The sequence below is a fragment of the Nicotiana sylvestris genome, chromosome 10 (assembly GCF_000393655.2).
Source record: "Nicotiana sylvestris chromosome 10, ASM39365v2, whole genome shotgun sequence".
Classification (NCBI taxonomy): domain Eukaryota; kingdom Viridiplantae; phylum Streptophyta; class Magnoliopsida; order Solanales; family Solanaceae; genus Nicotiana; species Nicotiana sylvestris.
The window spans coordinates 22364685-22377629 of record NC_091066.1 but is presented as its reverse complement, the minus strand read 5'-3'; the positions used below and the strand labels follow the sequence as shown (position 1 = coordinate 22377629).

At 31.6% G+C, this 12945-nt stretch overlaps 1 long non-coding RNA gene across 3 annotated transcripts; it reads right to left on the bottom strand.

Annotated features, from left to right (window-relative positions):
• Nucleotides 1-5936: 5936 nt before the first annotated feature.
• On the bottom strand, nt 5937-10282 carry LOC104218951 (uncharacterized). 3 transcript variants are annotated; one of them, XR_709114.2, is made up of 3 exons: nt 9412-10273; nt 7725-9300; nt 5937-6120 (listed from the first exon to the last, which is right to left on the bottom strand). It is a non-coding gene; the product is annotated as an uncharacterized lncRNA (long non-coding RNA). The 3 variants fall into 3 exon arrangements; XR_011403081.1 differs by having other exon boundaries at nt 5937-9300; nt 9412-9526; nt 9620-10267; XR_709113.2 differs by having other exon boundaries at nt 5937-9300; nt 9412-10282.
• Nucleotides 10283-12945: the final 2663 nt, after the last annotated feature.

Genomic DNA, 12945 nt, shown 5'->3' with positions numbered 1-12945 from the left:
AGACTTCTTTGAGTTTGTTTTCTTTGTGAAGAACTGACATTATCATAGATAAAGATACATTTGCGAAATTCGAATAAAAATGCAAAAAAGATACAATTACAGAAATAGACTTTTGCTAAGTGCAAAATTAATAAATGATACGATAATTAGATAGCCATTCATTATATTCTCTTCTATTCGAGAAAAGACCGTCTTATCTTTTGGTGTTTATTACGTTAGTTAATTTTCATTTTTCACGTACTATATTGTATAATCAAAAGATCCATTAGTCATTTTATTTTTTTCCCAATAATAGTATTTGTAATCATAAATTTGACCAAATTGCACGGGATTAGTTACGGTAGTAGCCTCGAACATCTCGAACTCGGGATGAGATTCCCTCCGGTGCTCTAATATTCAGCAATTCTCAATAGCTACCTAGATGTATGCCACGTGTGCAATTGAAGTTTCAAAGGCTTGGATTTACTTTGTGATTTTTAGAGTTGTCTATTTGCATTATTAATAAATTATAGTTTCTGTTATTTATTTATTTATTTATTAAATAGACAAAAAATGGTCGCTGCTGCATAAAAAATGGTCCAGATCATTCTTTTTTCAAATAAATGATCAATTTGTGAATCTTAAATTTAAGAAAATTCATCATATCCATGTAGAACAAGGTATGTTTTCTCTGGAAACTCAACTGAATTTTCTTCTACTAAGTGAATGTTAAAAAAATTGGCATCTAGAAAAATGAAATAAATGAGATTTTGGTTACTTTAAAATAATGTGAAAGTGTAATAATGAGTGTAAAGAAAATCACAATGTTGAAGAAGAGAACAAAGTTAGTGAAGGAAGGTAAGAAAATGGCGTAAACTGATCATGTCAATTTTTTTTAATTTTCTAAGCATTATTTATTAATTAAGCAAATAAAGAAAGAATAGTATAACATAAATCCAGGCCATTGAAACTTCAGCTGCACACATGGCATCATCTAATTAATCTATTGAGAATTACTGGACATTATATTAATGCAGGGGATCCTAAATTTTGTCGCATAAATTTATATGTTTTGAATTTTTGATATATATAATCATTCACGATAATACCACCGCATATAGTTCAAAAGAGGTCATCAAATCTCGGTCGCAAGATACATGAGTTTACATTCTAAAATATAAAAAAAATAAAAAAATACAAGCTATAAAAGCAAAAGACAATCAAAATATAGTTAGAAATTTACCATTTCTTCTAAAGATCTAGTGTGACTCACATATTAGGTAATAAATTATTTACCTTGTTTCTCAAGTAAATAATATATCATATAATATTATGTAGTTATGTATATATGGTTGATGGAAAGAAATATTTTTTTATTAGAAGTCCTAGGGCAATAATAATTTATGGAAAAGTTCTTAGGGCTAATTTTACCTAAGAGTCCCTAGCCTACGTAGGCCTATAAATACTCTTGTGCCTATCGTAGAAGGCTCTCTGCTAAAAGTTGAAGGTACGTTCCTATTAATATTTCGGCGTGAAGGTTCGTGTGTGTGTTCGAATTCAACAAATACATGCTACATATTTCAGTTCCGTTGCCGTTTAAATTTGTTTTATGTTGTTTTTCGATCATAAAAGACGAACTTAAAACACGCAGTTATCGTAACAAAAAGAAATACTAACTTAACCGCCTTAGCAATCCAGCTAAGACAAATTCTAAAATTCTCAATTGTCCGAAATAATAAACTAGAGGTCAAAATGTAAGCATAAACACTAATTTATACTAGGATCTTGAACATGATAATCTAACACAAAATTGTTATAGAAAACATACCTGAAGCGAAAGTCATTATCGTGAAGCGGGAGCGTTAGTTGAAATTGATTTCTCGCCCCTTGCCCTAGCTTTACGTTACCGCCGACTTTAGTGATGGAAGAGAGAATTAAAAAAATACGGTAAACCTAATGGGTAGGGAGATGACCAATTTATAGAGGTTCTCACTTAATCCGGTATGTCCTTCAAGTAACCGATCAGACGGATGAGATTTACTCATTAATTAAATATTAATTATGTGCCTTAAACTTATTGGGCCACCAATAAACGTAAGAAAATCTTACATTCTCCCACTTGGCCCAATAATCACATAATATTAATATTTAATATAGGAATATTAATTGTGCATAAACAAATCTCTTCTATAATGTCCATCATAAATACCACAATACAATAAACTAGTAAATGTGAGTTATGGCGGTTATATATAATTTGTCTACATACTCCCTTCCATATACTACAACATTAGTAATTTATCGTATCAGGTTCATAAGCTATAAAATATTATGGTCCACAATAATGTCTACTGAGACTTATCCTGTAACATCTCAAAACAATAATGTGTACACCATTATAAGAAACAGGAAATCACAAATGTGTATCAGAAACACGTAAATGAGCTTAGAGTGTCAAAACATCATAAATACATCAATCATAAATACAGCCAAGACCCATTCTATGTACGTGTTCTTTAAATATCTTTGGCTGTAAACCTTTCGTTAACGGATCTGCAATCACGAGATCTGTTCTAATATGCTCAAGTAACACTCTTTGTTTCTGAATTTCCTCCTTGACGGTAAAGTACTTTAATTTCATATGTTTGGCACATTTGGAGTACTTATCGTTCTTGGAGAAGAATACTGCTACAGAATTATCACAGTAAATTTTCAGCGGCTTGGTAATGGTATTGACAACCCCAAGTCCTGAAATAAAGTTTCACAGCCATAATACATGAATCGTGGCTTCAAAACATGCAACAAATTCTGCTTCCATCGTGGATGTAGCAATGACAAATTGTTTGACACTCTTCCACGATATTGCTCCTTCAGCTAATTGGAACAAATAATCAAACGTAGACTTTCTAGTGTCAATACATCCAGCAAAATCTGAATCCGAGTATCCAACAACTTCCAAATGCTTGGATCTCCTATACATAAGCATGTAATCCTTCGTTCCTTCCAGGTACCTCAAAACTTTCTTTGCAGCTTTCCAGTGATCAATTTCTGGGTTACTCTGATATCTTCCCAACATTCCGACTACAAAACTAATATCCGGTCTTGTGCAAATCTGAGCATAGATCAGACTACCAACAATAGAAGAGTAAGAAATTGATTCTATTTCTTTTCATTCTACATCATTCTTAGGGCATTGCATGAACTAAATTTGTCCCTTTTTTGAATTGGAACAATTCCTGCTGAATAATTGTTCATGTTAAATCTCTCTAGAACTCGTTCGATATAGCCTTTCTGAGACAATCTCAATAATCCTTATGATCTATCGCGGAATATTTCTATTCCTATCATATAAGATGCCTCACTCATATCTTTCATTTCAAAATTCTTAGAGAGAAAATCTTTAATCTCACGCAATATACCTAAATCATTAGCAGCAAGTAGAATATCGTCAACATATAGGACTAAAAATATAAACTTGCTCCCACTGATATTTTGATATATACACCGATCAACGATATTTTTCATAAATCCAAAAGATGCTATGGTATCATTAAATTTTATATACCATTGTCGTGAAGCTTGTTTAAGTCCATATATTGACTTCTTCAGTTTACACACTATTTGACCTTTTCCTTTAGTTTCGAAACTCTTTGGTTGGTCCATATAAACTTCCTCCTCGAGATCTCCATTAAGAAAGGCAATTTTTACATCCATTTGGTATAACTCTAAATCATAATGAGCCACCAAAGCCATAATAATTCTTAACGAGTCTTTCTTTGAGACCGGTGAAAAGGTCTCTTCATAATCAATGCCTCATTTCTGAGTATAACCATTGACAACAAGTTTGGCTTTATATCGTTCAATATTGCCATTTGAATCGCGTTTGGTTTTAAAGACCTATCTACTCCCGATTCTTTTAGAACTTTCTGGCAATTCAACGAGATCCCAAACTTTAGTGTATTCCATGGATTTTAACTCTTCCTTCATGGCATCAATCCATTTGTCAGACTTATTACTTTCTATGGCTTGTGAAAATGAAATCGGATCCTTATTAAGACCAATGTCAAAATCTGACTCTTGCAAATAAATTACGTAATCATCCGAGATAGTCGATTTTCTAACTCTTTGAGATTTTCTTAATATCAGATATTTATGGGTTAGTTTCTTCATAAAGTGTTTCATCCAAATATCAGTGTTGTCAAAGTGTTCTTCAACAACTGGAACAATATTTGATATTTGTGTGGAAGTAGGCACATTCGTGGGTAATAGAATATTGACCCTCACTTATTTTATTTTCCACACTTTGCTTTTCAACACTCACACTAACTTCACCATTCTCAATGAATCTTGTCGGTTTCAACAATTCTCAAACTATGGTTTGGACAGTAAAACACATACCCTTTAGATTTCTCTGGGTAACCAATAAAGTAACTACTTACTGTTCGAGAATCTAATTTCTTTTCTTGTGGATTATAAACTCTAGCTTCCGCTGGGCAACCCCAAACATGCAGGTGCCTTAAACTAGGTTTACTTCCTGTCCACAGTTCAAAAGGGGTCTTTGGAACTGCCTTACTAGGAACTCTGTTTAATAAATATACAACGGTTTTAAGAGCATACATACACAACGATTTGGGTAATGAGGAATTACTCATCATGCTCCTAACCATATTCATAAGTGTTCGATTACGTCTTTCTGCAACACCATTTTGTTGAGGCGTTCCAGGCATAGCATACTGTGCACATATGCCATGACATTCAGATCTCAGTTTTATCACTTTAATTAAGAGACTCTACCTCATGGTTTAAGTTAGAGACTATGATCTTAAAAAAATCAGAAATAAACAGATAATATGTTACGTGCAGCCCACGCTAACCATTTTCCTTCCTTGCAAATTACTCCCTCCGTTCCAATTTATGTGAACTTGTTTGACTGGGCACGAAGTTTAAGAAAAAAATGAAGACTTTTGGAATTGTGGTCCTAAACAAGTCCAAATGGGGCCCAGAGTATTTGTGTGATTATAAAAGCTTCTCATTAAGGATAAAGTTGTAACTTTAAGCTAAATTGTTACCAAATATAGAAAGAGTTCATTCTTTTTGAAATGAACCAAAAAAGAAATAGATTCACCTAAACTGGAACAGATGGAGTAAAAGAAAACGAAAAGAACAAAAGGAAGTATTTTTATTCAAAGCACTCTTACGCAGTGAATATTCCGTACCAAATCCTTGTTTTAATTTATGACCACTAAAGGATATGAAATTATTATCTGTCCATAGCGCCTGAAGATAAGAGGTTGTCCAATTTAGATCTAAAATAGGTGCTAGTTCGTTTATTGTAAAAATAAATAATGTGCTATTACATGCACGACACTACTAATCACATAGACTAATTAGACTTAATTAGGAACTTTCTTAACTTTTTTATGTTCCGAAATGAAACAATGTCCAAAATGCAATGCTTAATATATCCCTGCTACAATTAGTAAAATTATGATAAGGATAACTACACTAATTAGATTTTTCAAATTTGTGAGGTGAGAACCTAATAGTAGCTGTTCTTTTTGATGAAATTAAAATACTTATCAACTATTGTATGCCCTGCCTTTAAATAGATGAGATTGAAACACTTATCAACTATAACTAGATAAGATAGGCCCGTGCAACATTCTGTATTATACTATATTTTGTTTAGAGAAATATTGTATGAATCTATATAATATTTTTCAGGCAGTATTTATATACACTTCTCTCAACTTGGCATCTGATAAAAAGTTATATAAATTTACAATAAGATTTTAAAAGGTTTAGAGGTTTGGAAATTCTTTTCCAAGAAAAAGAGTGATAAATAGTAAAATACAGCCATTGATATGAGATATTTGTCATCTAGAAAAGTATTGTCCTTAGTATGTCAACTGAATCAATGAAGACTGAAATCATTAAACTAAAACTTAGAAAGACAATAAATAGGAGTATTCTATATTATATTCTTAAAGATGCCACACGGTAACACTTAAAGTTACATGTGAAGCATAATGTGATATGGTATATCTCATGCTCAATTCTAAGTAAGCTTTCACGGCACCTTGACTCTACCAAATATGATCCCTGCAGTTTGCTGGATTATGCCTTCAGTATCACTATAAACTGAGCAACCTCGAAAGTATTAAGCTTTGTTGAGAATCAAAGAAAACCTAGTATAACCTGAAAGAAACTGTTACGAAGAAGCAAATGCCTCTCCAGTACCAGTACTATTGCAAGTATTGCACTTTATGCGGTTACTGAGATATAAATCCTCTAATATGAAGTAACATATGCATCATAGAACAGCTAAAGCACTTAAAGACTTGGATGACAATATTAGGTGACCGGTTACTACAGTTAGCTGATGTATGAAAGAGTAAATTAAGTCATAATGAGTACATAAAATGTTTAGTAAGCAGTACATAAAGAATCAAACAATCAAGTGCTTTTACAATGCAATCAAGTATTTAGTAAGCAGCCCTCTTTGTGTTAATCAGTACATAAAGAATCACACAATCCCTTTTGCAATGAACTGTCTAAGGAACTGTTAGATCTGATTCAAGCTATGGAAAATAGGTTATTAGCTCATTCATATTTTATTGGGAGAGAAAAAATAGCTCATTCATTATTTAGAGGAGCACAAATTGTTACCTTTGTTTTTAAAAGAGCTGCTAACTCTAATTTGATAGGCACCTAATAGTAGATCCCTTGCCTTTCCACGTTATAAATTAATCATCTAAACTCATCCAGCAATCTCTAAACTCTCATAAGAATCTATTGTTCTTAACAGTATAGCCTCACTGTAACATAAAGTAACTCACTCTACTCACATCGTATAGCTATCTAGTTTAATCTTTCCATGAGCTTTTACTTCCATAGAAAAGTCACTTAAATTGGAATTTGTTTCTACATGCTTAGTTGAACAGATAAAATGTTGGTGCTTTCTCAAAAAGAAGCTGGTCACTCTTTTTCAAAAGAATGTCATTCATCTTGTGATACAGCTTCTACAATGCTCTTGGAGAAATCTAACCAATCAAGTTCCTTTTCTAGTCTTAAGAGGAAACAATAACACAGTTGTGCCTATGAATTAGCATCGAGGTTCATAGAAGTATGTATTGTTTCTTTCTTTAAGCAACAAACGACATATAAAGGAGAAGTGGACCAACAAAGTAAATATGTTAAAGAAAGGAACAGAGCAAAATATCAGAAATAATGTTCTCCAGAAATAGCCTGCACTACACCACTCCCATCTGGTATAAAGTTTTAAAGTTTACAGTTTAATTAACAAAATACAACTAAAAAACTATGAGACAGCTAAAAGCTATGTGAAAATTTAAACCAATTAACTCAAGATGACCACAGGTCCATTGTTATATTACTGATTTACTGGTAGTAGCCACTCTTCAGTTTACTCATGAATTTTTCTAAAGTAATTCTTCGAGCTTTAATTAATCCACTTCAGATTATTTCCTACTTCTGCCCTTCCTCTACTCATTGCTTTTACTTTACTGAACGTGATGAATAGGCATTACTTTATAATTCTCAGTCTTTCTTCAATGTCACTCAAAACAATCTCCAGAGATCAACGAAATGTTAAGCACAAGAGCATTTTATTCAATTACAAATGATCTAAAAATAGAGCATTTTATTCAATTATATAAGAAGTATCACAGAGTTTAAATGCAGCAACTTATCCAAAGAAAAGAATTATATGTGGAACAACTTACTCATCACTTCTAGTTTCTGAATCTGATATTTTAGTTGGTCAGGATCCTTCTTCAATATACCCACTTCTGTCACTTTCTTCCTCTCTTTCTTGTTCTGGGAAAGAGCTCTTCCTTAGAACCATCCTCAATTTTCCTTTTGTTTCCAATAGATGTCCCATAAGACTCAAAGCTTGTTTGTGCGTACGTAAAAATGTAAAATATGCAAGTAAAAATAATAGGCTTCAAGGTTATGTCCACAAAGCATATAAGCAAAATAATTAATCTGAAATTTCCTAATTTTCTGTCGTATCATATTATATATGATATAAACATATAGCCATTGCTAGATAATAGATCTTTCCTATCAAAGAGTTAATCTCACAACTTCAGACGAATCCTATAATAAGGATGAAGTATATGAAGCCACTCAACATTTAAGACATTTAGAATGAGGATACATGAGCATATATCTATAACAGTACAAGTGCAAGAAAAAGGTCAACTAACATAAACTTATAGCTACTTCTATTTCTCAAATTTCTCATCAGTAGTAAAATGTAAGAAAAATCACATGACCTCTTTTTAGGAAAAAAAACTCAATATTTAAGAAAGAGGGGTTAAAGGCGACATTCAAATCAGGGTAAAGCTTCAGGACACAATTAACTAAAGTTCATTTTCAACTCCTGTTTGATACAATAATGCTTAAAAAGCTTTCACCCACTTTTTTATTTTTCATTATTTTGTTCCAAGTAATGTAATTCTATACTATTTATATGCGACAACAAAATTACCTAACCTGTTTCACAACAAAGCAATGAGCCCTCTTATAACAGGAGAATCCTGCTTCATAAAAATACTGCTAGACCAAGAAGATGATGCATTAGCTGAGTCACGAATAGCTAAATTGTCAAGCAAACAACATTTTTCCAATTCAATTTAATTCAGCTCTGTATGGTCGTTGTAGAACTAAAAGGGCCTTCTTTTTGTCTACATTGTGGAAAGTCGATATCTCAATGCAAAGAAACTAACCAATGGAAACGAAGTGGACAAAGTAAAAGCCAACGGAAGAGCGATACTCACCAGAGTTCGAAAGTCTGAACACACACAAGAATGTGCACTTACCTAAACACGGAGTGAAACCTGAAACAAAAATATGGCGGCAGAAGCAGTAGTAATATACTACAATTTAGTACGAAGATAACCATTTAATTTTTCAATTGTATTCTGTAAAAGTAAGAATGAGTTCCATTGCAAAATATGTAAATTCTGATGTCTTTACATGTTCCCAAAAAATATTCCATCGGGGTGTTGCAGTTGAGTCAGTTATTTAATAAGCACATTCGTATCTAATGGAGCTAGAAAGCAACTCAAAGGACTGAACAACTCAGATCCCCAAGCCGAATGAGCAGGCGAAAATCCACAATACTGATTGATACGATAAAGCAAAGCAACCTGGCCCACAGCTCTTTGTGTTGGGGCTTGATTCCCGGCCGAGATAACCATTTCATACCTCCCCTGACATTACACGAAGCGAGAGTGCATGGTCAACACACACCTAAAGCGCCTACGTTCCGCTTGCAGCCAATACAACCAGAACCTAACTTGCACGAGATTCAACAACCGAAGCTACGATTTCAAAATCCTAAAGAATAAAAGTTGATGGAACTTACCCAAATTAAAAGTAATAATATTTGAGGGAAAAACTAACCTGAAGCTTAAAACAACAAGTTGAGGAGAACAAAATGAGAAGATGGCAGAACAAACCAACAACAGAGCGTAGAATTAGTATAGAAGATAGAAGCGATTCAAACAAAAAGCTCAACCTGCAGAAAAAAAGTAAGGAATAAAAAAAAAGATCTGACTATAATAGGAGAAGCCACGTATAATAAATTATACAGCTATATACTTGAAATTACATAAATGGGTGAGAAAGAAAATAAGAAACTTAATCCTTTCTCATTCTCCTTCACAGACCTCCAAGTGCCAACCCAGGAATTAAGTCAAAAAAATATTTCAGTTTGTCTCACAATAATCTTCTCTGCCTTGGAAAATTTGGATTCTCAAGATTCGGAGAAGGGCATCAAAATTTAAGCATGAATACATGATACTTCTCTCTTCAACAATCAACCCCTCTTACAAACACATATTCAAAACTTCAAAGAAGTAAATAAACACACAAATTTCCACTAATTTGTACTAATAATTTCGTATTCATGCAATTCTCTCAACTTTGAACTACTCTTTTCTTTTCCCTTTGTGACATGCAATTTCACAAACACATAACAGGCAAACTGAAAGCAAAGTTGCCAAAGAAAACCAATTAAAACCTAGCAAGCAATTGGTGATTCCTGAGACTTATTTAAACCCAGAAGCAACACACGAAGAAAGAGAAGTAATTATCTCCAAACGCAGGGATCAAATCTTAGAAGTAGTGCAAGAAAAAACCAAATAAAGAGAGACACAAATTGAGAAACATGGAGATTTTTAAAAAGAAGAAATATGACCATCGGATATAGAAGAGAGAGAGTCAAAGGAATCAGTAGTAAAACAGAAGAACCGGTTCTTGCACCACGTTGGACTCCTTGCAGCAGCTTTCGGTAAAATATTAAAAAGACCAAGTTGCCCTTGGTAAGCAGGCGTGACAACCCTGACCTGCTTCCTAAGCTGCTTCTATATAGTAATAAAATAGTAAAAAATATATTTATGTAATGTATCATAGTGAGGTTCATAATGCCCCGACCTCTATATGTGTTTTACATTCTACAAAAAATTTCTAATTAGTTTGTTCAAGAAAAAATAATATTTTTCTATTTAAAAATAATTAAACTTTAGACTTTTTAATCGTTTTACCCTTAATGGTGTGCCACTCCATCACTAAAGCAAATTCGGACGCACAATTGTGTAGTAAAATAAACTTAATCCAAATACTCGAACTGGGAGTGTTCTCGATAGAGCCAAAGTTAATAAGTTAAAATCTCAGCAACCGTATATCATTAAGCATGAACTTTCAATCTCTCTTCATTGGGCAGTAGAAAATTGGTCCTCAAATTTATCATATTTTGTTTTCAATATCTGATACATATACATCATTCATGAATACTACTGTATAGTTCAAAAGAGGTCGTCGAATAAAGATTGCAGGCACGGAATTTTTCTAATTCTCAATTGTAAGAATTTAATAAACTAGAGGTTAAAATCAAGAATTTAATATTTTTCTAACCATTTCCTTTTTTCTTACATAAGCAGTACTTTTATCAATTATTTCTGCATTTTGGTGAGGCTTTTAGCATGAAAAAAGACACAGTCCATCAACCAAACAATTACCCTTGTCTATCTGTTCTTTTGCAATTTCCCTCTCAAAAAATTACATCTGCAACTTGTTGGGGGTAATTTTTAATATGGAAGGAGAGCGCTTTTAACTGTTTGTGGTTAGTAAAATCACGTGGGTTCTAATTATTCTCAATTTATCTTAAAAATTCACTAAATATCTATATTATTAATTTAGAACTAAATAACTTTAAAAACTAGGATTCAGAATTGATAAAGTTCAAATTCTGGCTCCGCATGTGATTTGAAGTAAAAAAAAAATCATCAAAATGAAAGTTAAAATATTAAAGGAGTGAATTGAAAGTTTTGCTTTTATATATTGAAAAAATACTTGAAATTTAATTTTACTAACATAAACTATATTTCTTTAATTAAATTATCTATTTTATATCTTGAGTTTGGGCCTGGTCTTAGCACGAGCCTCAAGAACTAGTGTGTGTATATATATATATGGACCGTGTAAAGAGTTTTGTAGTCCTTAGTTACATTGTAACTATCTTGTTAGCTTGCCAACCAAAGGGGTTTGTTTTTCCAAATATGTCCTTATATTTGTTATTTATTACTTCATATACTAAAATATGTTTCCAATAAATCAAAATACTTTCAAACCTTTTTTGGTAATACATAGCTCCTTAACCTAACTTTTTGCAGGTAAAGTATGCACCATAAGTTTTTTGCCCTTACTTTATTTCTTTTTTGCTTAGGTTCCTATATTTAATTTGGTAAATATATTATTCTTTAAGCCCTTCAAAAATGCTTGAAAAGTTGTGAATGATGGTGAATAATTATGCACAAAGATAAATTTAAAATGATGATAACAAGAACCTTGAAGAACTCATTTGATATTGGGAGAGTACTCTGTCGATCAAATTTTCATAGTACTTCTAAAATTATAATTAAATTTCTCTTCGGCCTTATTTTTAATAGAAAAAATATTTTGAAAATATAATTTAGATTTAATGATTTAACTCAATTATACAATGGAAAATAAATTTCAATTTTTTTAAAATTAATAGATTAGAATCTTGAAAATAAAAAAAAAATATTTAAATTTTATCCAATTTAGTTAATCAAATGGGGATAGAACAAAAGAAAAGGGAGAGGTGCTTAGCAAGTGATCAACTTGTAATCTCACATTTATTAAATACGATTGATGGTCACATGCTATTGAAACAAAGATATATTTTTTCTTAAAATAATTTAATTTGTCAGAAATTATATAATCATTAATTGGTTGGGTAGCGGAATTTTCTTTTAAAAATAAAGCATTAATGAGTTAATGACAAATTAAATTAATTCTTGGACTTTGTTTCAATGAATTTGGGTTTTTCTAAAACTAGACTTTAATTACCATATTTTTTCTAGCATACACTATGATCATATGAAATTATGGACAGTTAATCAATAAATACCAAAATAATCAATTAAAATTTCTTCTTTATTTCTACCTCTAGTTAGAAATTATGCTCACAAATTCATAAAATATTAAAATATCTTCTTTAATCTATGATTATAGTCCATTTGGAATCATTTTGCATACTTTAAATTATGTTACTAAATATCAACATTTGTCCCTTTGATATATGCTTATTCCTTGGCACATTTGTTTTCTTATAAATATTTCTTTTAATAATTGTCTAATGACATGATCAGAAAACATAAATAATGAATAATAAATGGTTAAGAAGAGATGATCTTTAAAAAGTTATGCCTAAAAATGTAACACAAATTATTATTATTATTATTATTATTATTATTATTATTATTATTATTATTATTATTATTATTATTATTATTATTAAGTAAAATCATTATGATGGATTTTATTGTCTTGATCTTGGGCCCGGGCTCAGCATGGGCTTTGCAGGACTAGTATTATAATATATTTAAGATCATAAATTTTAAAAATATTTTA